Below are 22,537 nucleotides of genomic sequence, written 5' to 3'. Positions count from 1 at the left end.
AGCTAAGAATCCTGGCAGAGGGTCTTATTCCATATTTACCTCCTATTCTGCAAAACACTCACACCTTGGTCTCACTTAGCTCACTGATAAGGGATAAGACCTGCCCGAGAAATAGAGAGTTCTCAGCAAAGGCTGAATAAATGGACTCCTGGCACCCTCGTCTACAGGTCCCAGAACAAAGGAAGCCTGCCCCTCATCAACTTGCTGCTGGAGTGTGGAAATGGTCTGGAGAAGGGCTCAAGGTGGCTGATTTGTATCACTCTGTTCAAGTGCTTGTCTGTCTGGTCTACCTTGTTCTCAAACACACCACCAGGCAATGCAAACCACACCTAGGTGACAGTGGACATCAAGTGTGGATGAGAAGGACAATGACTCCACAAGGCATCGTTTTAAGCACTTGGTATGTAGGAAGGATGAGAAATGTCTGCTTGGCTTTCTAGGGACTGCTTCAGTGGGAAGGCAGCAGTTTGCATGGTTCCAGCTTGGACTCCTTCACAAGCCAGTGGATGAGGTCCAAACGAGTAAGTTCAAGTTGTGAAGCCTTCACAAATCCTGGACTCAAAACCGATGCACTGCTACTCCTACTTCATTGTGTTGGTCAAAGTCAGACATCAAGCCACACAGACATTCAAGAGGGAGGGGGGAATGGATTCTCCTTGAGGGGAGGTGTGAGCATGTTACAGTGCAAAGCAGGGTATGTGGGGAAATAAGAGGACTCACTGCAATCCATGTTTGCAGACAATTTACCATGCCTCACAGGAGCAAAATATTATGGAGGGAAGGAGAGGGTAGGGGACATTGGCATACATATATTCATACATGTACTCACACGTGTATGCACACACACGTGCAGATACATGCATAAACATACTTCTATAGGCAGATATATATTCATTTATTCATTTAGCCTCATGCATACCAAGAAGTGTACTAGACCCTCTGCAAACTTCACATTCTTTGAGATAACAGCACTTGTCTCCAATTTAGAAGTGGAAAAACCAGAGCATAGAGATTAATACCTCAGAAGAGTCCTGGACTGGTCCCTTCTGAGCCTGGGCTCTGACCATGTCTCCTTGCAACACTCGCCCTAATAAACCCAAAGACACAGTAGTCGCCAACTCTTGCATCTGTTTTGTACCTCTGAAGATTTTAATAAGAGGGATGCTGAAAATTTGTTTTTAATTATATAATACATAAGACAAACTTCAAGCATATTATATTTGTTGACCCCATCCAGGTTATGTAAGTTTACTTAAGACAAGTGATACCATATGTAACATCCCTCAGCAAGCCTACGCTGCTGGCATCTCCAGCTGAACAGCTGCTACACTCTCTTAGACCAGAGACAATAGAGGTAGCCTACTCTTTTGTGCCCCACATATCTCCCATCTCCTCCCCGTATCCAGTCCCCTCACCTTAGCCCTTTACTACCTGGCTGCTTAAAGTGAGTGTGAGTCAGGAACCAGGAGCATTATCATCACCTGACACTTGCTAGAAATGCAGGGTCTCAGGCTCCAGCCCAGACCTGCTGAACCAGAATCTGTGTCTGCAAATCCCCACATGTTTTGTGCATGCTTCAGAGTTTGAGGAACACAGCTTTTTAAAAAAGCTTTTTTATTTACTCATTTGAGAGAGAGAGTGAGAGAGAGAGAGCCAGTGAGAGCATGAGCAGGGGGAAGGTCAGAGGGAGAGGGAGAAGCAGACTCCCCCTGAGCAGGGAGCCTGATGCAGGGCTTGATCCCAAGACCCCAGGATCATGACTCCAGCTGAACGTAGAGGCTTAACTGACTGAGCCATCCAGGTGCCCCAGGAACACAGCTGTAACAGATGTCTCAGTAAGCAAAAGTGATTCAGCTGCTCCTTTAATATTACTGACCCAACTCAATTTATATCCTTTACATTATTTGTGTGCAGATCAATTTTTCAATATCCCCAGCTGAATCTACAGTGCAGTCAAGTCAGCACCACCTGGACCTGGGCTACTCAGGTGAGGCAACAGCATAAGCCTAGGGGTGTGGTGAAGGTGCAGGACACCCCCCAACCCCTTCATCAGAACCTGCACTTTACCCGTGCCCCAGATGTGCTCACTTAACCTGAGTAGTTCTGCTTGGCCTCAGTCCAGGTCCTCTGCTTGGCTTCCCCAGCCCAAGCTCAAGGTTTGCCATCTCTCTTTTATCCATCTGGCTTCCGTCCCTCCCACACAGACTATGTACAACGTCAGTGTCACCAGCACCCCACTGACTGTTCTTTTGTGTTCACAAACATCCACATTCTGGACTTCCCTTCCCACGTCTATCCCATAATGTGCCTTGGGATGGGTAACAGTCATGGTCGGAGTAGAGAACCCACCCTAGGATATCACCTTTGCCTACCTTCACCTGGAAGCAGGAGAGTTAAATCCTCATCCTGATCCCAGGCATTCTTATAACCAAGAGTGGCTGCAGACACAGCGCTAGCCAAAAAAAAAAAAAAAAAAAAAAAAAAAACTGTGGACAAATGTCTTTGGGGGACTCTGTCAACCTCTCCCACTTCTTGCCTTCATTTCAGACCTGAAGTCTTGGGTTGCAGCAGCCTTCTGGGGCCCAGGAGGATGGTAGATCTGCAGCCCTGACTGTACCAAGCTGCTGAGCCTGCACCATCCACCTCCAGCATCTTTAGCTGAACAACTGCTATCCTCTCGTAGCTCGCACAGGGACAGCTAATGCAGTCCTCCTCTCATAGGCTGGCATCACGTCAGAATAATAAACCCCTGTTCCCTGGTTTTCTGTTATTGTTGCTGTTTCAGTTTGTGAAACTGAATAAAAGAACCCTCATTTAAAATAGAGCTGAGAGAAAGGCAACTTACCGAATGGGAGAAGATATTTGCAAATGACATATCCAATAAAGGATTAGTATTCAAAATCTATAAAAAAAAAACTGATACAACATAGCACCCCCAAAACAAATAATCCAATTTAAAAATGGGAAGAAGATATGAACAAATGTTTCTCTAAAAAAGACATCCAGATGGCCAACAGTTACATGAAAAGATGCCTGACATCACTCATCATCAAAGAAACATTAAATCAAAACCAAAATGAGATACTGTCTCACATCTGTCAGAATGGTTAAAGCAAAAGACACAAGAAACAAATGTTGGCAAGGATGTGGAGAAAAAGGAAGCCTCTTACACTGTTGGTGGGAATGCAAACTGTGGAAAATAGTATGGAGGTTCCTCAAAAAGTTAAAAATAAACCACACTACAATCCAGTCATTTACATTACTTGCTATCTACCCCAAAAACACAAAAACACGAATTCAAAGGGAAACATGCACCCTTATGTTTACTGCAGCATTATCTACAATAGCCAAACTATGCAGGCAGCCCAAATACCCATCAACTGATAAATGGATAAAGATGTGGTATGTATATATGTATGTATATACCGCATTGTGTGTGTGTATATACACACACACACATATATATACATAAATGTGTGTATATATATATATATATAGTGGAATATTCCTCAGCCATAAAAGGAATGAAATCTTGCCATTTGCAACAACATTGATAGAGCTAGAGAGTATTATGCTAAGTGAAATAAATTAGAGAAAGACAAACACCATGTGATTTTACTCAGATGTGGAATTTAAGAAACAAATGAGCAAAAGAAGAAAAAAGGAAAGAGACAAACTAAGAAACATTCCTAACAACAGAGAAAAAACTGAGGGTTACCAGAGGGGGAGGGGGGATGGATGAAATAGGTGATGTGGATTAAATAGTACACTTATCCAAAAAAAACTAAATTAAATTAAATTTTAAAAGAAAAAAATATTGGAGACTGGCCATATTTTTTTAATAAATTTATTTTTTATTGGTGTTCAATTTACCAACATACAGAATAATACCCAGGGCTCATCCCGTCAAGTGCCCCCCTCAGTGCCCGACACCCATTCACCCCCACCCCCCCCCTCCTCCCCTTCCATCACCCCTAGTTCGTTTCCCAGAGTTAGGAGTCTTGATGTTCTGTCTCCCTTTCTGGTATTTCCCACCCATTTCTTCTCCCTTCCCTTATATTCCCTTTCACTATTATTTATATTCCCCAAATGAATGAGAACATATACTGTCCTTCTCCAATTGACTTATTTCACTCAGCATAACACCCTCCAGTTCCATCCATGATGAAGCAAATGGTGGGTATCTGTCGTTTCTAATGGTTGAGGAATATTCCATTGTATACATAAACCACATCTTCTTTATCCATTCATCTTTCGATGGACACCGAGGCTCCTTCCACAGTTTGGCTATTGTGGACATTGCTGCTATAAACATCGGGGTGCAGGTGTCCCGGCGTTTCAATGAAATCTGTATCTTTGGGGTAAATCCCCAACAGTGCAATTGCTGGATCATAGGGCAGGTCTATTTTTAACTCTTTGAGGAACCTCCACACAGTTTTCCAGAGTGGCTGTACCAGTTCACATTCCCACCAACAGTGGAAGAGGGTTCCCCCTTCTCCACATCCTCTCCAACATTTGTGGTTTCCTGCCTTGTTAACTTTCCCCATTCTCACTGGTGTGAGGTGTTATCTCATTGTGGTTTTGATTTGTATTTCCCTGATGGCAAGTGATGTGGAGCATTTTCTCATGTGCTTGTTGGCCATGTCTATGTCTTCCTCTGTCAGATTTCTCTTCATTTCTTTTGCCCATTTCATGATTGGATTGTTTGTTTCTTGGGTGTTGAGTTTAATAAGTTCTTTATAGATCTTGGAAACTAGCCCTTTATCTGATATGTCATTTGCAAATATCTTCTCCCATTCTGTAGGTTGTCTTTTAGTTTTGTTGACTGTATCCTTTGCTGTGCAAAAGCTTCTTATCTTGATGAAGTCCCAATAGTTCATTTTTGCTTTTGTTTCTTTTGCCTTCGTGGATGTATCTTGCAAGAAGTTACTGTGGCCGAGTTCAAAAAGGGTGTTGCCTGTGTTCTCCACCAGGATTTTGATGGATTCTTGTCTCACATTTATATCTTTCATCCATTTTGAGTTTATCTTTGTGTCTGGTGAAAGAGAGTGGTCTAGTTTCATTCTTCTGCATGTGGATGTCCAATTTTCTCAGCACCATTTATTGAAGAAACTGGCTTTCTTCCAATGGATAGTCTTTCCTCCTTTATCGAATATTAGTTGACCATAGAGTTGAGGGTCCACTTCTGGATTCTCTATTCTGTTCCATTGATCTATGTGTCTGTTTTTATGCCAGTACAACACTGTCTTGATGACCACAGCTTTGTAGTACAGCCTGAAATCTGGCATTGTGATGCCCCCAGATATGGTTTTCTTCTTTAAAATTCCCCTGGCTATTCGGGATCATTTCTGATTCCACACAAATCTTAAAATAATTTGTTCTAACTCTCTGAAGAAAAGTCCATGGTATTTTGATAGGGATTGCATTAAACGTGTAGATTGCCCTGGGTAACACTGACATTTTCACAATATTAATTCTGCTAATCCATGAGCATGAAATATTTTTCCATCTGTGTCTTCCTCAATTTCTTTCAGAAGTGTTCTATAGTTTTTAGGGTATACATCCTTTACCTTTTTGGTTAGGTTTATTCCTAGGTATCTTATGCTTTTGGGTGCAATTGTAAATGGGATTGACTCCATAATTTCTCTTTCTTCAGTCTCATTGTTAGTGTATAGAAATGCCACTGATTTCTGGGCAATGATTTTGATTGCCACACTACCAAATTATAAGAGTTCTAGCAATCTTGTGGTGGAGGCTTTTGGGTTTTCTATGTACAGTATCATGTCATCTGCAAAGAGGGAGAGTTTGACTTCTTCTTTGCCAATTTGAGTGCCTTTTATGTCTTTTTGTTGTCTGATTGCTGAGGCTAGGACTTCCAGTATTATGTTGAATAGCAGTGGTAAGAGTGGACATCCCTGTCTTGTTCCTGTTCTTAGGGGAAAGGCTCCCAGTGCTTCCCCATCGAGAATGATATTTGCAGTGGGCATTTCGTAGATGGCTTTGAAGATGTTGAGGAATGTTCCCTCTATCCCTGGACTCTGAAGAGCTTTGATCAGGAATGGATGCTGTATTTTGTCAAATGCTTTCTCTGCATCTAATGAGAGGATCATATGGTTCTTGGTTTTTCTCTTGCTGATATGATGAATCACATTGATTGTTTACGAGTGTTGAACCAGCCTTGCGTCCTGGGGATAAATCCTACTTGGTCATGGTGAATAATTTTCTTAATGTACTATTGGCTAGTATCTTGCTGAGAATTTTTGCATCCATGTTCATCAGGGATATTGGTCTGTAATTCTCCTTTTTGGTGGGGTCTTTGTCTGGTTTTGGAATTAAGGTGATGCTGGCCTCATAGAACGAATTTGGAAGTACTCCATCTCTTTCTATCTTTCCAAACAGCTTTAGGAGAATAGGTATGGTTTCTTCTTTAAACGTTGGATAGAATTCCCCTGGGAAGCCATCTGGCCCTGGACTCTTGTGTCTTGGGAGGTTTTTGATGACTGCTTCAATTTCCTCCCTGGTTATTGGCCTGTTCAGGTTTTCTATTTCTTTTGTTCCAGTTTTGGTAATTTCTGGCTTTCCTGGAATGCGTCCATTTCTTCTAGATTGCTTAATCTATTGGCGTATAGCTGTTTATAATATGTTTTTAAAATTGCTTGTATTTCCTGGGTGTTGGTAGTGATCTCTCCTTTCTCATTCATGATTTTATTAATTTGAGTCTTCTCTCTCTTCTTCTTTAATAAAGCTGGCTAATGGTTTATCTATCTTATTAATTCTTTCAAAGAACCAACTCCTGGTTCTGTTGATCTGTTCCACAGTTCTTCTGGTCTCAATTTCGTTGAGTTCTGCTCGAATCTTTATTAACTCTCTTCTTCTCCTGGGTGTAGGATCTATTCGCTGTTTTTTCTCTAGCTCCTTTAGGTGTAAGGTTAGCTTTTGTATTTGAGTTCTTTCCAGTTTTTGAATGGATGCTTGTATTGCAATGTATTTCCCCCTTAGGACTGCTTTTGCTGCATCCCAAAGTTTTGAATGGTTGTATCTTCATTCTCATTAGTTTCCATGAATGTTTTTAATTCTTCCTTAATTTCCTGGTTGACCCTTTCATCTTTAGGCAGGATGGTCCTTAACCTCCATGTGTTTGAGGTCCTTCCAAACTTCTTGTTGTGATTTAGTTCTAATTTCAAGGCGTTATTGTCTGAGAATATGCAGGGGACGATCTCAATCTTTTGGTATCGGTTCAGACCCGATTTGTGACCCAGTATGTGGTCTATTCTGGAGAAAGTTCCAGGTGCAATTGAGAAGAATGTTTATTCAGTTGATTTGGATGTAAAGTTCTGTAGATATCTGTGAAATCCATCTGGTCCAGTGTATCATTTAAAGCTCTCGTTTCTTTGGAGATGTTGTGCTTAGAAGACCTATCGAGTGTAGAAAGAGCTAGATTGAAGTCACCAAGAATAAGTGTATTATTATCTAAGTATTTCTTCACTTTGGTTATTAATTGATTAAATATTTGGCAGCTCCCATATTCGGGGCATATATATTGAGGATTGTTAAGTCCTCTTGTTGGATAGATCCTTTAAGTATGATATAGTGTCCCTCTTCATCTCTCACTACAGTCTTCGGGGTAAATTTTAGTTTATCTGATATAAGGATGGCTACCCCTGCTTTCTTTTGAGGACCATTCGAATGGTAAATGGTTCTCCAACCTTTTATTTTCAGGCTGTAGGTGTCCTTCTGTCTAAAATGAGTCTCTTGTAGACAGCAAATAGATGGGTCCTGCTTATTTATCCAGTCTGAAACCCTGCGCCTTTGTTGGGGTCATTGAGCCCGTTCACGTTCAGAGTTACTATTGAAAGGTATGAGTTTAGTGTCATCATGATATCTATTCAGTCCTTGTTTTTGTGGATTGTTCCACTGAACTTCTTCTTAAAGGGGAATTTTAAGAGTCCCCTTAAAATTTCTTGCAGAGCTGGTTTGGAGGTCACATATTCTTTCAGTTCCTGCCTGTCTTGGAAGCTCTTTATCTATCCTTCCATTTTGAATGAGAGCCTTGCTGGATAAAGTATTCTTGGTTGCATGCTCTTTTCATTTAGGACCCTGAATATATCCTGCCAGCCCTTTCTGGCCTGCCAGGTCTCTGTGGAGAGGTCTGCTGTCACCCTAATACTCCTCCCCATAAAAGTCAGGGATTTCTTGTCTCTTGCTGCTTTAAGGTCTTCTCTTCATCTTTGGAATTTGCAAGCTTCACTATTAAAAGTCGAGGTGTTGAACGGTTTTTATTGATTTTATGGGGGGATCTCTCTATTTCCTGGATCTGAATGCCTGTTTCCCTTCCCAGATTAGGAAAGTTTTCAGCTAGGATTTGTTCAAATACATATTCTGGCCCTCTGGCCCTTTTGGCGCCGTCTGGAATCCCAATTAAACGTAGGTTTTTCTTCCTCAGGCTGTCGTTTATTTGCCTTAATCTATCTTCATGGTCTTTTAATTGTTTGTCTCTTTTTTTCCTCAATTTCCCTCTTTGCCATCAACTTGTCTTCTATGTCCCTCACTCGTTCTTCCACCTCGTAACCCTTGTCGTTAGGATTTCTAGTTTGGATTGCATCTCATTCAATTGATTTTAATTTCTGCCTGATTGGATCTAAATTCTGCTGTCATGAAGTCTCTTGAGTCCTTTATGCTTTTTTCTGGAGCCACCAGTAACTGTATAATAGTGCTTCTGAATTGGCTTTCTGACATTGAATGGTAATCCAGATTTTGTAACTCTGTGGGAGAGAAGACTGTTTCTGATTGTTTCTTTGGAGGTGAGGTTTTCCTTCTAGTCATTTTGCTCAGTGCAGTGTGGCCAAAAGCAAGTTGTATTGGGAAAAGGAGAAAAAGAGAGGAGGGAAAGACGGAAAGAAAAGAGAAAAAGAAAGAAAAAGGAAGAAAAAAGAGAAGAAAAAGAGAAAGAAAAAGAAAGGGGAAAAAGGGGGTGGTGGAAGCAAACAAATCAAAAAGAAAAAAACAAATACGGGGGAGTATCTTCTGATTCTGTATACTTTTAGTCCCTTGACTTCCCCTGGAACTTGTCCGTCTAGCTGGTCTTCTGGGGGAGGGGCCTGTTGTGCTGATTTGAAGGTGTTAGCACTTGGGAGAGCTGCTCTGCCCCCTTCCTGGTGCAGGGCTCAGTGGGGGTTGTTTACCCCGTGAGGTCCCAGGAGGAACAACCGCAGTGGTGGGGCCAGCTCTGCAGCCCTAGAGTCAGCTCCCGCAGTAGCTCCAGAGCTCTCCGTCTGCAGGGCCTGGAGGCTCCGGGGCGGGGCCGCTGATCTGCTCAGCTCGGGGCAGGAGCGTCCTTGCTGTCCTGGGCCCTCCCGGCCTCTGCCTGTCCCGGGGGGAGGCCGATCTGGGCTGTGTCCCGGCGCCCTGTGCTCCGGGGCCTGCGCTGTTGGATTCGCTCCCGCCCCGCAGCCCCCTCTGGGGAGTCGCCGCCCGAGCCCCCCCGAGCTGCTCCGGCCCCGCAGCCCCCTCTGCAGAGCCGCCCCTGAGCCCCCCCGTGCCCCCCCCGAGCTGCTCCCTCCCCCGAGCCCCCCGAGCTGCTCCCGCCCCGCAGCCCGCGTAGCCGCCCCCGAGGCCCCCCGAGCTGCTCCCGCCCCGCAGCCCCCTCCGCGGAGCCGCCCCCGACCCCCCGAGCTGCTCCCCCCCCGCAGCCCCCTCCGCGGAGCCGCCCTCGAGCCCCCCGAGCTGCTCCGGGTCCCCCGTGCGCGCTGCAGCCCTTAGGGAGCTCGGCGCACTCTCCCGGGGCGCAGGTGTCTGTTAGTGTCCCCAGGAGCCGGAGGGCATCCCCGCCCTCCTGGGGTCCTGCTCCAACTCCCTGCGAGCCCCTTTCCGTCCAGGAAGGTTGGTGCAGCTCCTGCTTCTCCGGGACGGGGCTCTCCTGTCCTGGGGACACTCGCCCTGTCCTTAGTCTGGCTCCTTGCAGTTGCCCTTCCCTTTGGATGCCTTTTGTTTCTTTATTTCTTTTCCCCGTCTTCCTACCTTGATAGAAGTGTGAACTCTTCTCACTGTAGCATTCCAGCTGGTCTCTCTTTAAATCTCTGGCCGAATTCGTACATTTTCAGGACAATTTGAAGGTTATCTAGGTAATTTGGTGGGGACAGGTGATTTGGGGACCCTACTCTTCTGCCGTCATGCCCCTCCTCCGACTGGCCATATTTTTAAATAAAGGTTAGCATAATCATCATTTGATCTTAACTTGCAAAGAAATGACCATTTGTATAATATTTTATTTTTTATGAAAAATTCACACAATTGCAACTAAACTGACAATTACATGTTTTCCTAGGCAAATTATGGGGTAAGTTAGAGAATCACAGTGTGATAGTGACCCCTCGTATCCTACACCTTCCAGAGCCTCCATGCTGTAAGTGATAATGTCTATCATTACAAACTAAACATAGTGTGAGACAGTCTATGCTTTCTATATTGCCACTATATTAGGAATCATCTTAGTTTAGCTGTATTTAGTTGTTTTCTAATGGTCATAAACCAGATTCCAGATAAATTAATACTTGTTTGCTGTATGGACGTTTAGAGATCTACTTTATAATTCTAATGAGTAGAATACTACTTCCAAGGTAAGTGACAACCTATAGCCCAACTCTCAGAATGCATGTCATCATAAAAAAGAAAAAAAGACAAAATGGAGCCAAGAGGCCAGAAGGGTGCACTCAGGCTCTCACACTCCTAAACTTCAGACCTGAGGAGGAAGGCACCTTGCATTTTCCATCAGTAAGAAGTCTATTTTACTAGACGCAGGAGTGGGGAAGATTTTCTCCTTGCCGGGGAACAGTCCAGCCAATGAGAAACCGCCACAACTCAGCCAATGAGAAATCATCACCACTGTAAAGTCTCATCCTCCTTCAAAGGACTTTGATAAAAGCAGCCCCTCTCAACTTCTTCTTTTTCTCTATAAAGTAATGGTTTCTCTCCTTTGTCTTTCAGACTTGCCTTTAGTTTGGCCTTAGCCTGCAAGTCTCAAATTGCAATCCTTCTGCCATTCTCAAATAAATCTATTTTGCTGGTCAAGTAACTCCCTGTTATTTTTTTTAAGATTTTATTTATTTATTCATGATAGACACAGAGGGAGAGGCAGAGACATAGGCAGAGGGAGAAGCAGGCTTCCAATGTGGGACTCGATCCTGAGACTGCGGGATCATGCGCTGAGCCAAAGGCAGACACACTCAAGGATTAAGCCACCCAGGAGTCCCTAACTTACTGTGTTTTGTCAAGCTTGGCCATTTCTAACCTATATACTCACACAATTGCATAAAGAGGTCTTTGGATTTTGCATGTCAATTAAAAAAAAAAAAGGTTAAAAGGAAAAAAAAAAAAAAAACTAGATCCAAATCAACTTTGCCACTGATTTCTGTGTAAATCTGGAGAAGTTATTACACATACAAGTGCATATAACATCCAATTTTTTTCTTACCTTTCCTTTCTATCTTTTCAGTAAAAATATTGGAGAATGATGGAATAGAACCAAATTTCTAAGACCTGCAATTCACTTATGTAATAACAAACCCATACAGTGGACAATACTGGTGCTATTAAAGCTATGCCCCAGTTTCTGACTGTGGACCGAACAGAGCATAACACTCTAGAATATAATTTTGATTTATTTATGTTTTTTAAAGATTTTATTCATTTATTCATGAAAGACAGAGAGTGGCAGAGACAAGGAAGAGGGAAAAGCAGGCTCCATGCAGGAAGCCTGATGTGGGACTCAATCCCCAGACTCCAGGATCACGCCCTGAGCTAGAGGCAGATGCTCAACCACTGAGCCACCCAGGCATCCCTAAAATATACTTTTGAGATGTAATTTAACACACTAAGAATTTATATTGATATTGGGAAATAAGTAAGGAGCTATGGAAGAACCCACATACTAAAAAGATGGATCATTTGATGTTGAGAAAGGGTTCTACTTTCCATCTATTTGTGATCTAAAGACCTACAATATAGAAAGCACATCCTTTGAGTATTTTACTTTTCAGTATTTGTGTCAGATCATATTTTGCAAAAGTGAACATAACAGTATTTCCCATACCACAATTATTTCACAATATGTCCTTAGTGCTCCTGTCATTGGGAGGTAGGGGCCTTGTCTCCTTTCCTGAATCTAGGCAGGCTTGTGATTCACATGTAATTGATGAATATGGCAGGAATGCCATTACGTGATTCCTGAGGCTATGTCAGAAAAATTTTGTGTGACTTGTGTCTTCTGCTGAAAGACTCACACTGGAGTCCTGAGCAGTCATGAGGAAGTCCAACACCTCAAGCCTTCCATGCTGCAAGGAAGTCCAATGCAGCCCACAAGGAGAGTTCCTGAGGTTTAATAGAGCTTCCCAGTTGATGCCTGGCTGTCCAAGTTTCCTAATCTTCTACCTCTAGAGACCCTCTAACTGCATCCTAACAACATACCAGAGTTGCACGTACCCAGTTGTCTTCTTCTAAATTGCCTACCCTCAGAAACCGTGAGCATTTTCTACTAGTAAGTTTGGGGGCAATCTGCACGCAGCATTAGGAAGTCACAGTTATCTGTGGCTTAATCTGACTCTGCTGTTTTCCATCCAGTATTCTAGACTCCAGTAAACACCACTGGTACAGATCAGGTTCTGAGGCTATACAGAAATACCAAATCTGACTTCTGATCCTTATCTTGAAGTCTCTGCCTAGAAGATCCCTTCTTTCTAATTCTCCTCTGTTCTAACCCTTCCATCTTTTGAGTTTTGGCTGAACCTTGCCAGAGCACCCCTACCTCTTGCTCTGACTGAGGAGTCTTCAAGCCCCACAGTCCCTGTACTCATCTGTATCATCAAGCTTGCATGCATGCATGTACAGTAAGTGAAGTCTTATCCAATCAGACAAGCCCTTGAGGGTACAGTGAAGGTCCCCAGATTTTCTTCTCTTATCTCTGACATCTAACACAAGATACAACACATGGTAGGCACTTGAGATATGTTGAACGAATTAATTCTAAAGAGTCTCCACTGTTGTGGGCTGTATAGCCACGGGAGAGGGCTTGCTAGAGCATGTGTAGAGGAGAGGGTGGGAACTCACTCAAGCTGAGGATGCTGGGCAGGAGCACAGAAAAGATTTTTCCAGAGGAGGGCATGGGGCTGAGAGGAAGTCAATGAAGGGCAAACATTAGCTGAGGTTCTCCTACTATGTACCAGGCTCCTACTGTGTGCCAGTTTCTCCTACTGGGTGCATAGGATATAGGAATACAGAAGGAACAAAATAACATCTCTTCTAAACTTAGTTTGCTCTAGCCCAAATGGTAATAACTCATCAATTAGAGCATTAGAAGTACATATGAGAAGAATAAAAATCTGCATACAAGGTCGGGATTTCTTCTCTAGTCTTTTCCAAACACGCATTTTTCTCCCTCTACATTTAAGTACATGCAGTTTTGAGTCTTGCTTCATCACTGCAACTTGAACATGCACCACTTACTTTGCACAAACACCCTTCACCCCACTTTTGAAGGCCCCTGGTTTCCCACTTCCCCCAAAGCATGTATGAGCATGAATCCAAAAAACTTTATCCAGACTTCTAATTATTTCCATGGGATAGATTTTTAATTTTTTTATTGCAAAAGCAATACATGTTTATTTTTATAAATTTACTTTTTCCCAACTATTTATTTGCTTTTTTCAGAGTTAGATATCATGAGACTCACATTTCTAGTGTCTTTAAACTTTTGGATGCTTGTCCCCCAGTGCTTGCACAGAGAAGAAGGTGGAGGGAGGGTCTAGATCCATGGGCACTCCTTGGGCTGCTGCTATGGCCCTCCCTCCAGGGGCTTCTTCTGCTGTGTCCTTTCTTACGGCTGTTCTTGTCCCTAACATCTTGGCTCTCCTAAATATCTATCTTTTTGAAGGTAGGAAGTTAGTTTATTCTCATGACCAGAGTCCAAAGAGATTTCTACATTCCACTTTTCCTTTCTTTGCAGTTCCCTGTGTAAAATCATACAGAAAATAGTATCTACACAAAATATAAATTCAAACCATACCAATGTGTATAAAGTAAAACAAAACAAAACAAAAAACCACGAAAGTTTCTCCTCCTGCTCTATTCCTCATAGCTATGTCCTATTGATAATTTGGGGAATAGCCTTCCAACATGTTTTGAATGGATTATGAACTATACTCACATATATTAACACATTCACACAATTTTTTAACATATTTCTCTCTAGATTTCCATCTTTAATTAGCTTGTCACAGACATGCGTCCATATAAATACATACCAGGCACAGCCCTGGTCAATGTACCACGTATTGAGTCTATCATACTATTTATCGGAAGGACTTCATTATTTTACATGTTTATTCCCTTCATGACAGGCATTTAGGGTTTTTCGCAATATCTCATTACTTCAAGTCTAGATGCATGTATTTTGCAGTATTTAGAATTGCTGCTTAGTGGATTCATGTGTGGGATCCAGGAGGTAACAGAAGGACCTGGATGAAGGGCTAACTCAACTCTCCCACACAGAGAACTAGAGCTCACATCTTCTTCAGGTGTCCTTACTGACCTGAGCAGCACCATCTTTGACTCTATGAAATTGTTTTGGAAACAAGATGTATCTTCTCAAACTAAATTTCATATTTTCACAAGTGAGGATAAATGCTTTTGCGTATAATTACATGTTAGTCATTTCCATTTCTTCTCAACTTATTCTCCATGGCCTGTGCTCAGTTTTCGATGAGGTTGTTTGGGTTCTTATTGCTTGCTCTACAAGGATGAAACATTTATTACATTTGTCACAAATGTTTATTTCCGGGTTATTTTATGCTTTTTAATTTTGCTCACAGTGTTTGTTGCACAGAATGAATAACATATATTTGGTTAATCTTTATCATTATTCTCATTTAGAAATGCTGCTAAGATATTCAACTGCAGGCTGAATTTATGCTTTTTATTATTTATTTATCAATGCTTTTCTTTTTATATTCATTCAGAAATTTTATGATATGGAGAGATATAATTCAATTTTATACCCAAACAGCCAACTTCCTAAATCTAGCTATTGGCCTATTTGGCTCTTTCTCTGCTTGCCATTCTGCCTTCACCAATACAATAAGCTCTGGAGGTCAGAATCTATTCCAGAGATCTCGATCTTACCTATCATGGCAGACTGAACGTGGTAACAAATTCTTTGACATGTGTCCCTTTAGGAAGTTGAGTCTAATTTTTGTCTCCTTCAATATGGGCTTGAGACTTGTCTCTAACTGACAAAATGGGGTTGGGCTGAATAAGCTTATACACTGTGCATCACTCATGATCACTCTTGGAGTACTGGTCAAGGCACATGCAATCTGTCTACCTTGAGTCCACCAGCTGTGAGGAAGCCCCATGGAGACGCCAAGTGTAGGCACTCGAGGTGAGGTGACGGTCCTAGCTGGGTCCAGCCTTCTAGTGAACCCAGCCCAGGAAGGTAAGGTATGGAGCAAAGAAGCCCCCAGTGACTCCTGCCCCAGCCATTGGAGTCTTCAGAGCCGAAACCCCAAACATTATGGAGCACAGGCAAGGCATCTCTGCTGTGCCTTCTCTGAATTTCTAACCCACATATCTATGAGCACTAAGTCTGGGGGTAGTTTATTATGAACAGTAGATAACTAGAACAATCTGTCAATTATTTGCTAGTAATTAGAACCTTAGAGCTCTAATGAATGTGAGATTGTCTTTATTGTGATAAAAAGACACAACAAAATTTACCATCTTAACCATTTTCATGTACAAAGGTCAGTAGTGTTAAGCTATATTCACATTGTGAATTAGATCTCTGCTATGTTGAATCAAAGTGGTGAGAATGGGCATCCCTGTCTTATTCTTGGGAGGAAGAATCTTAGAGGAAAAGCTTTCAGCTTTTCACTGTTGAGTGTGATGTTAGCTGTGGGCTCATCATATATGGTTTTTCTTATGTTGAAATATATTCTCCTTATACTCACTTTGTTGAGTTTTTATCATAAATTGACATTGAGGGGTGCCTGGTTGGCTCAGTTGTTTAAGTGTTGCCTTTGGCTCAGGTCATGATCCTGGGATCCTGGGACTGAGCCCCACATTGGGCTCCCCACTCAGCAGAGAGTCTCCTTCTCCCTCTGACCCACTCACCCCACCTTTCTGTTGTGCTCTGCTCTCTCTCTTTAATAAATAAACAAAATATTTTAAATAAATAAATAAATGTTGAATTTTGCCACATACATCTGTATTTTTCTGCTTCTTTTGAGATGATCTCTATTTTTTTTACAATTTTTCTCTATTTTGTTAATGTGATGCATCACATTGATTTGCAGATACTGAACCATCCTTGCATCCAGGGACAAATCCCACCTAATCATGGTGTGGGATCCTTTTAATGTATTGTTGATTCTGGTTTGCTAATATTCTGTTAAGGATTTTTACCTATAAGTTCATCAAGGATTTTGTGATTTTCTTTTCCTGTGGCATCCTTGTATAGTTCTGGCATCATTGTAGTGCTTGCATTATGCAATGAGTTTGGAAGTGTTCCCTCCTCCTCCTCCTCCTCCCCCTCCTCCTCCTCTTCTTCTTCTACTTTTTTGGAAGAGTTTGGGAAGGACTGACATTAATTCTTCCTTAAATCTGGTAGAATTATCAGTGAAGTCATCTGGTCTTGGACTTCTGCTTGCTGGGAAATTCTAGAATTTTTTCATTTTGCAAATCTGAAATTCCATACCCATTAAACAATTCCTCCTTTTCCTTATCTCCCATCTCCTAGTAACCACTGATCTATATTTTGTATCTATGTATTTAACTTCTCTGAGAACCTCATATAAGTAGAATCATACAGTACTCTTCTTATAACTGGCTTATTTCACTTAATAAAATTATTCAAGGTTCATTCATGTTGTAGTATGGGCCAGAATTTTCTTCCTTCTTAAGGCTGAATAATATTCCATTGTATGTCTATACCACATCCTTTTAAATCAATTCATCCATCAATGGACACTTGGGCTGCATCCTTGGGTTCTACCTTTTGGTTCTCTGCTATTAACATGAGTGTGCAAGTATCTCTTCAAGATTCCACTTCCAATTCTTTTGGATATATACTCAGAAATGGGATTGCTGAATCATATAGTAATTCTGTTTATTTTTTTTGAGGAACCTCCATGCTATTTTCAGTAACAATTGCACCTTTTTAAAGTCCCACCAACAGTGCACAAGAGTTTCAATTTCTTCACATGCTGGCCACCATTTACTTTTTAAAATTTTATTTTATAGTAGCCATCCTAATGGGTGTAGTTTTGATGCTTAGTTTCATTATCTGGGAGGACAAGTCCTCCTTCATTCTTCTTCATTAAAAAAAATGGTATCACAGATTATTCTTTCATGAAGTTTTGAATAATTGTGTCAAGTTCAAAAGGCAATTATAACATATGGATTCTGACTTAAATGGTATTAAACTTATAAATTAACTTGGTGAAATAATGTCACCTTATTACTATTGAGTGTTCTTATCCAACAGCATGGTATTTTTTTCTATTTATTCAAGTTCTCTTTTTCCTTGAGTAAAATTCTATATATTGTACAGCTCCTATATATTTCTTGCCAAAATTATTTCTAGATATCTCTTACTTTGATTGTTTTGCTAATGCCACACCAGAACGAGGTGAGCCCAGGTAACAGGGAAGGCCCAGGGGCAGGGACACTGAACTTCAAAGGAAGGGGTCCAATAATGGCCAAGCTGAGCCTTGAAGGAGATTAGCAGGAGGTGCCAACCAATATAGAGAGGGGCATGAAAGCATGTAGTGTGCACGTGCCTGTGTGTGTGTGTGTGTGTGTGTGTGTGTGTGTGTGTGTGTTGGGGGCAGGAATGGCCCAGTGTTCTGGGAACCCAGAGAGGTGAATCTGGAATGAATCTGGAAGGTGGACAGGACTGTCATTGACAGCCTGCTATCTTCTCCAGGCAGCCTATCCTATTTTACTGGAGAGGAAAAGCCAATGAAAGGCTTTGAGATGAGGACCACTGAGGCAGAGGTGTGCTTTAGAAATCTGTCTTCAATAGTCCTAGAGGATGGAAGTGAGAAGCACATGGAAGCAGACTTTGCAGGAAGCTGCTGAGAGAACACGGAAGGAAGTGAGTGTCTAGACAGGGCTAATGGTGAAAGAGATGCAAGGGAGAGGTAAAAAAAAATACCGAGAAGAAAAGAAATCTGCTGACAAGGAAAAGGTAGGAGCCTAAGAAGCAAACAGTTTTGTGGCATGGCTCTCTGGGTCACCATGTGTCATCACCAGGAACAGCAAGGCCAGGGAACTAGAGGGCCTGGAAGAGACCAACAGGGTGTTCCCTGAGGCTGATACTTACAATGGAGATGCTAACAGGCACAGGATAGACAAAGCTGAGCCTTGGGAAGTCTTAGGGATAGAGCAAGAAATCTGGGAGCCAACTGCATATATAAATCACAGTTTGGTTAGTTCAGATATGGGGAGTATGAAAAACAGTGGGCTCCTGCTAAGGTTCAGTCCATTCTCAGTCAGAAAAGGCCTCGTAAGTGAAATCAAGGAGAATCAAGGAGGGGAAGAAAGAGTCAGAGAAGAGAGAAGTGCATGGTCAGGACTGTGCTCCCAAGACATCCTCCTGGCTAAGTCACAGCACAGTGGAGACAGAGTCCATTTGATTTGTGCCCCAAGAAACAATGAAGTTCACCTGCATTTCACTCTCTAAGAAAAGCACCAAGTTACGTCTTAAGAGAGACAGAATCCAACTCTCTGGAATATATTTTTGAAATATATAAAGTTCTGAATACAAATTCCAGGAAGACCAGCATTTCTGGGCAGCATTGAAGGAGACAAGACATTTGCATCTTCTGGGAAAAGCGTCATGCTGAGAGCAACAAAAGAGCAAAGTGCCCACAAGGTCTCTCTGGGTCACCTGCTGTCCTATTTAGTTTATTTTGATGCTCTCTATAAATGTCTGGGGCCTATGGCATTTAGTGGAAACAGATTTTCTCCTCTGATCACTCTATGTTCTGCAGGAGATTTCTGTTCTGGACTTTTCTAGGCACACAACTCCCTGGCCTGGCCTAAGCCTGTTTTCCCTTCCCCTACACCATGGGTCACAGATTGCTGACTTGCTGTAGGCACTATCCTCCAAGGAAACCACCAAAACGCACAGATGGAGAAATGACCTAATTACATTTTGTACTCCTTGGGGTTTGTTCCAAAGTGGAAGTGTCTGCATCTGTTTGTCTGTCCCACTATTGCACAGAATGTATTATTGTCCTAAGCATTATGCTAGGTACTAGCAATGCCAGGAAAACTGAGTGTCGTGTGTAGCAAAGCAAGAACTTTAGACACAACCACAGAAACAAACAAACCCTATGCATGTGCAGAGGCCCTGCAACTAGCAGTAAAAGATCACAGAGCAGGTTGTGTATCTCCTTTAGGTCTCAGCCCACCAAATATATAACGGGGGCATCGCAAGAGGTTGCTAAGGAAATGAAATGGAACAATACACACATTTCAAATCTTCACCCCTCCTCTCCCTTGTTCTTCCTTTCCCCTGCTTTCCTGGGAGAGAGATATGGATAATATAGTAAGATATAAGCAGTAGAAGGCATCCATTGGTTATACTAGTAACATTCATGACAAGCTACAAAAAAAGCTCTACAAGCTTTATTCTGGCCTCCAGACTTGAGCTCACTCTGCTTCTCCAAATTCGTTCACTCCCCTTCACTTCATCCAGAAACCAGAACTGTGAGGCTGCCCCCTCAATGCAGCCAACCTGGCTTTGCTGTGAGGTGCCAGTGGGTACAATTCCTCACCTCAGAGAGAGTGAAAAGTGAAGGTCTACCATACGTGGAGTGGTGTCCATGTCCAGCCCTGAGAGCCAAATCCTGAGGTCAGGAAGGCTAGAAGACTCATTGGTGTCATAGGTCCAGTCGGGCCAGTGGCTGGCGTCTGAAATATCTGCAGTCCTGCAGAAGTGAGGTCATCCCTCAGCCTGGGTATGGGCCTGGGCTTGGCTCTCCATGGACCCCTGTATCACTCACCCCTTACTGCCCAGCCCCCAGCCCCAATTTCCACTAAAGTGCTAATGCCTCCAGAGCCCATGGCTACCTCTAACCCACTTCTCTGGTACTCACATTCACTGTAGCCAAGGGAAAGTGGGGCACCATGTGCCCCATCAAGATTCACTGTTCCCTGCTCTCCCAGCTGGTCAGGTCTCTGCCACCTGCCACATCCACAGTCTGGAAATTCATGGTCATCAGTGAGCACTTCTGCTCCTAAAGTAGGCTGATCTCACCTTGACACTGCCACTCCTCAGTCCTTGCATGCAGAGAGCACACAAGCATTCAAGGCCTCTGGGCCCTTGCTTAGAAGATGGAGAGACCCTTTCTTGGTCTAACGATGTTCCAGAGAGGTCACACAACTTTTTCTCTGGAGTGCACAGGACAAGCCCAGGAGCATGAAGCCTGAGTTTGGGGTGGCTTGTCAGGAGTCGAAGCTGAGCTCCCAATCTGCAGAAGCACAGAAACTCAAGGCTGTGGGGCCTGGGGCAAGAGTCAGGAACTGTGCTGTGGGAAGGCCTTCAGATGCCATCAGAAGAATCTACTGGGTCACCTGGATGCCTAAGGGCCTGGGGTCCCTCCCACCAGGCTGTTTCTCCAGCCCTAGAAATAAGCCTAAAATCAGACATATCTTGCAATTCTAGGTTGGACTGGCAATTTCTGAGGGTCATCAGAAACTGTAGGTACCAAGGTACATTGGAATAGGTAGAGCACAAGATATGGGGAGGCAAGACAGTTCTAGACGGGTTACAGATTGGCTAACTCATCCCTTATCAAGGGGTCACCGGGAAACCCTTTGCTCGTACCATCTGTGAGTTTGGTAACTATAGTCCTGGGTGCACAGAGCAGCTGGAGACAGGCAGTGCTGAACTATGAGTGGAACAGAATGGCAGTGGACCATTGATGGGAGGTAGTCTTTTCCTGCAGAGGAGCTCCCAACCGAAGGAATGCAAAAAACTGTATAGAAAGGGAGGAGGGAGGCACCAGCCAGGTGTGGCATTCCAAAGCATGAACTTTCCAAAATAGAATGCTGGTGTTATGAAGTTCTTGAACACAGGGAAATACCTCTGCTCTGGCAAAGAAACAGGGTGTTTGAGGCTGGACCATGGTCAAACTCCAATGGAAAGAGGGTGCCCCCATGCTGGTCACACTTTGCGCTAGAGCCACTTACTGAGCTGACATGTGCTGTAAGGCCCTGTCGGCCTGCAGTAATTACCACAGAGTAATTACTGGATCTGGAATGGAAGTACATGCTTGGGACTCAGAAACCTGAAGTATGTTTTTTTTCCTGGAAGGGTACTTGGCAAATCAGCTATTCAAGGTCTCCTATCAAGAAAGGAAACTGCATTATTCTGCACATTTTGAGTCAACAAATATACTTTTCCTTTTGCTTTAGAATAGACTATGATGTTCCAAAAACATTCAACGTTCCTATTCATAACTAATATAGCTACACCAAGAAATATTCAGATTAACCATCGCGCCAATGAACATCATGCAAGAGGATCCCAACAAGAAAGGTCAAAGGGAATGACAGGAGGATGAAGACTGTCAAATCAGCAGCTCCCCTTATTCTGAATCACTGAGTGGAACACGGTTGCATGGCCTTTGCCCCTCCCAGAGGCAGTAGGAAGAGAATTTCAAGAGCCTTGATGATCTCATTCAATAAAGAACAACAATGTGGTTGCCCGATGTATAAAGGGGGGATACTTATGTTCATGGCTTTAAAAAATTATCAATATAAAAATAAAAGGCAGAGAATGAACTTAGAAATAGCAACACAGATGATTCCCCTTTACTTACAATCGGGTTTCAACCAGAAGTCCACGTTTGGGAGGGAGTTTAGTGCACTGTACTACACTGGAGTGCTGATAATAAATGTGCTGTGTCTCTGGGTTTAGTGTAGAAAGAAAAGCTATGAAATAGTATGCATATTAATTAATCTACTCATAGCTCTTTGTGGAGGAACTGCTTGTACCAAAGGACACTATGGGAAAGGAAAGGGATTGGGGGAGAAACGTGAAAATAAGTTGCATGCAGGCAAGAGACACTGGGACACATTTCAGAACTGAGCTGGGAGTGCTGGGCCCAGCCAGTGCAGGGCTCCGTCCACCATCTGTGTGCACACAGGGGCTACAGGAGATCTGGAGCAGCTGAGTGGCTCTTAAAACACATCTAAGGATGTCTGAGTTACCTGCACAGGCCAGGCCCTATGCACACTCTCAACTTTCCTGACTGCCCTCCAGGACGTGGCCCCATTATTCCAACTGGTAAGCTCCAGGTCCCTTCTAAAGGAAACACATAGGGGAAGGTGCCAAGGCTGAGATTTCTAATAGAAGGCTGCCCACACAAATGCGCCCCCTTATCTGCGGTTTCACTTTCTGCAGTTTTAGTTACACACTACCAGCTGAGGCCTGGAAGCAGGTCATCCTTCTGACACACAGTAAGAAGGTCCACAG

The 22,537-nt window shown here is 43.0% G+C and overlaps 2 protein-coding genes and 1 long non-coding RNA gene across 12 annotated transcripts in view; 2 read left to right on the top strand and 1 right to left on the bottom strand.

Annotated features, from left to right (window-relative positions):
* LOC112668860 (uncharacterized) overlaps positions 1-2,867 on the top strand; it is a 45,674-nt gene extending 42,807 nt beyond the window's left edge. For 2 of the 3 annotated variants that reach the window (XR_004808488.2, XR_004808485.2), the window contains 3 exons: positions 168-400; positions 1,915-1,987; positions 2,548-2,867. This is a non-coding gene — a long non-coding RNA (uncharacterized LOC112668860). The remainder of the gene's footprint in view (positions 1-167; positions 401-1,914; positions 1,988-2,547) is intronic. The other variant, XR_003141928.3, reaches the window with a different exon arrangement.
* The window catches only part of LOC112668863 (cystatin-9-like), a 1,128,704-nt gene that overhangs the window by 415,623 nt on the left and 690,544 nt on the right, over positions 1-22,537 (top strand). The window lies entirely within an intron of this gene.
* The window catches only part of SYNDIG1 (synapse differentiation inducing 1), a 188,225-nt gene that overhangs the window by 159,402 nt on the left and 6,286 nt on the right, over positions 1-22,537 (bottom strand). The window lies entirely within an intron of this gene.

The sequence above is a fragment of the Canis lupus genome, chromosome 23 (genome assembly GCF_003254725.2).
Source record: "Canis lupus dingo isolate Sandy chromosome 23, ASM325472v2, whole genome shotgun sequence".
Classification (NCBI taxonomy): Eukaryota; Metazoa; Chordata; class Mammalia; order Carnivora; family Canidae; genus Canis; species Canis lupus.
Note: the sequence above shows the minus strand (reverse complement) of the source record. Positions and strands in the feature narration are given on the sequence as shown.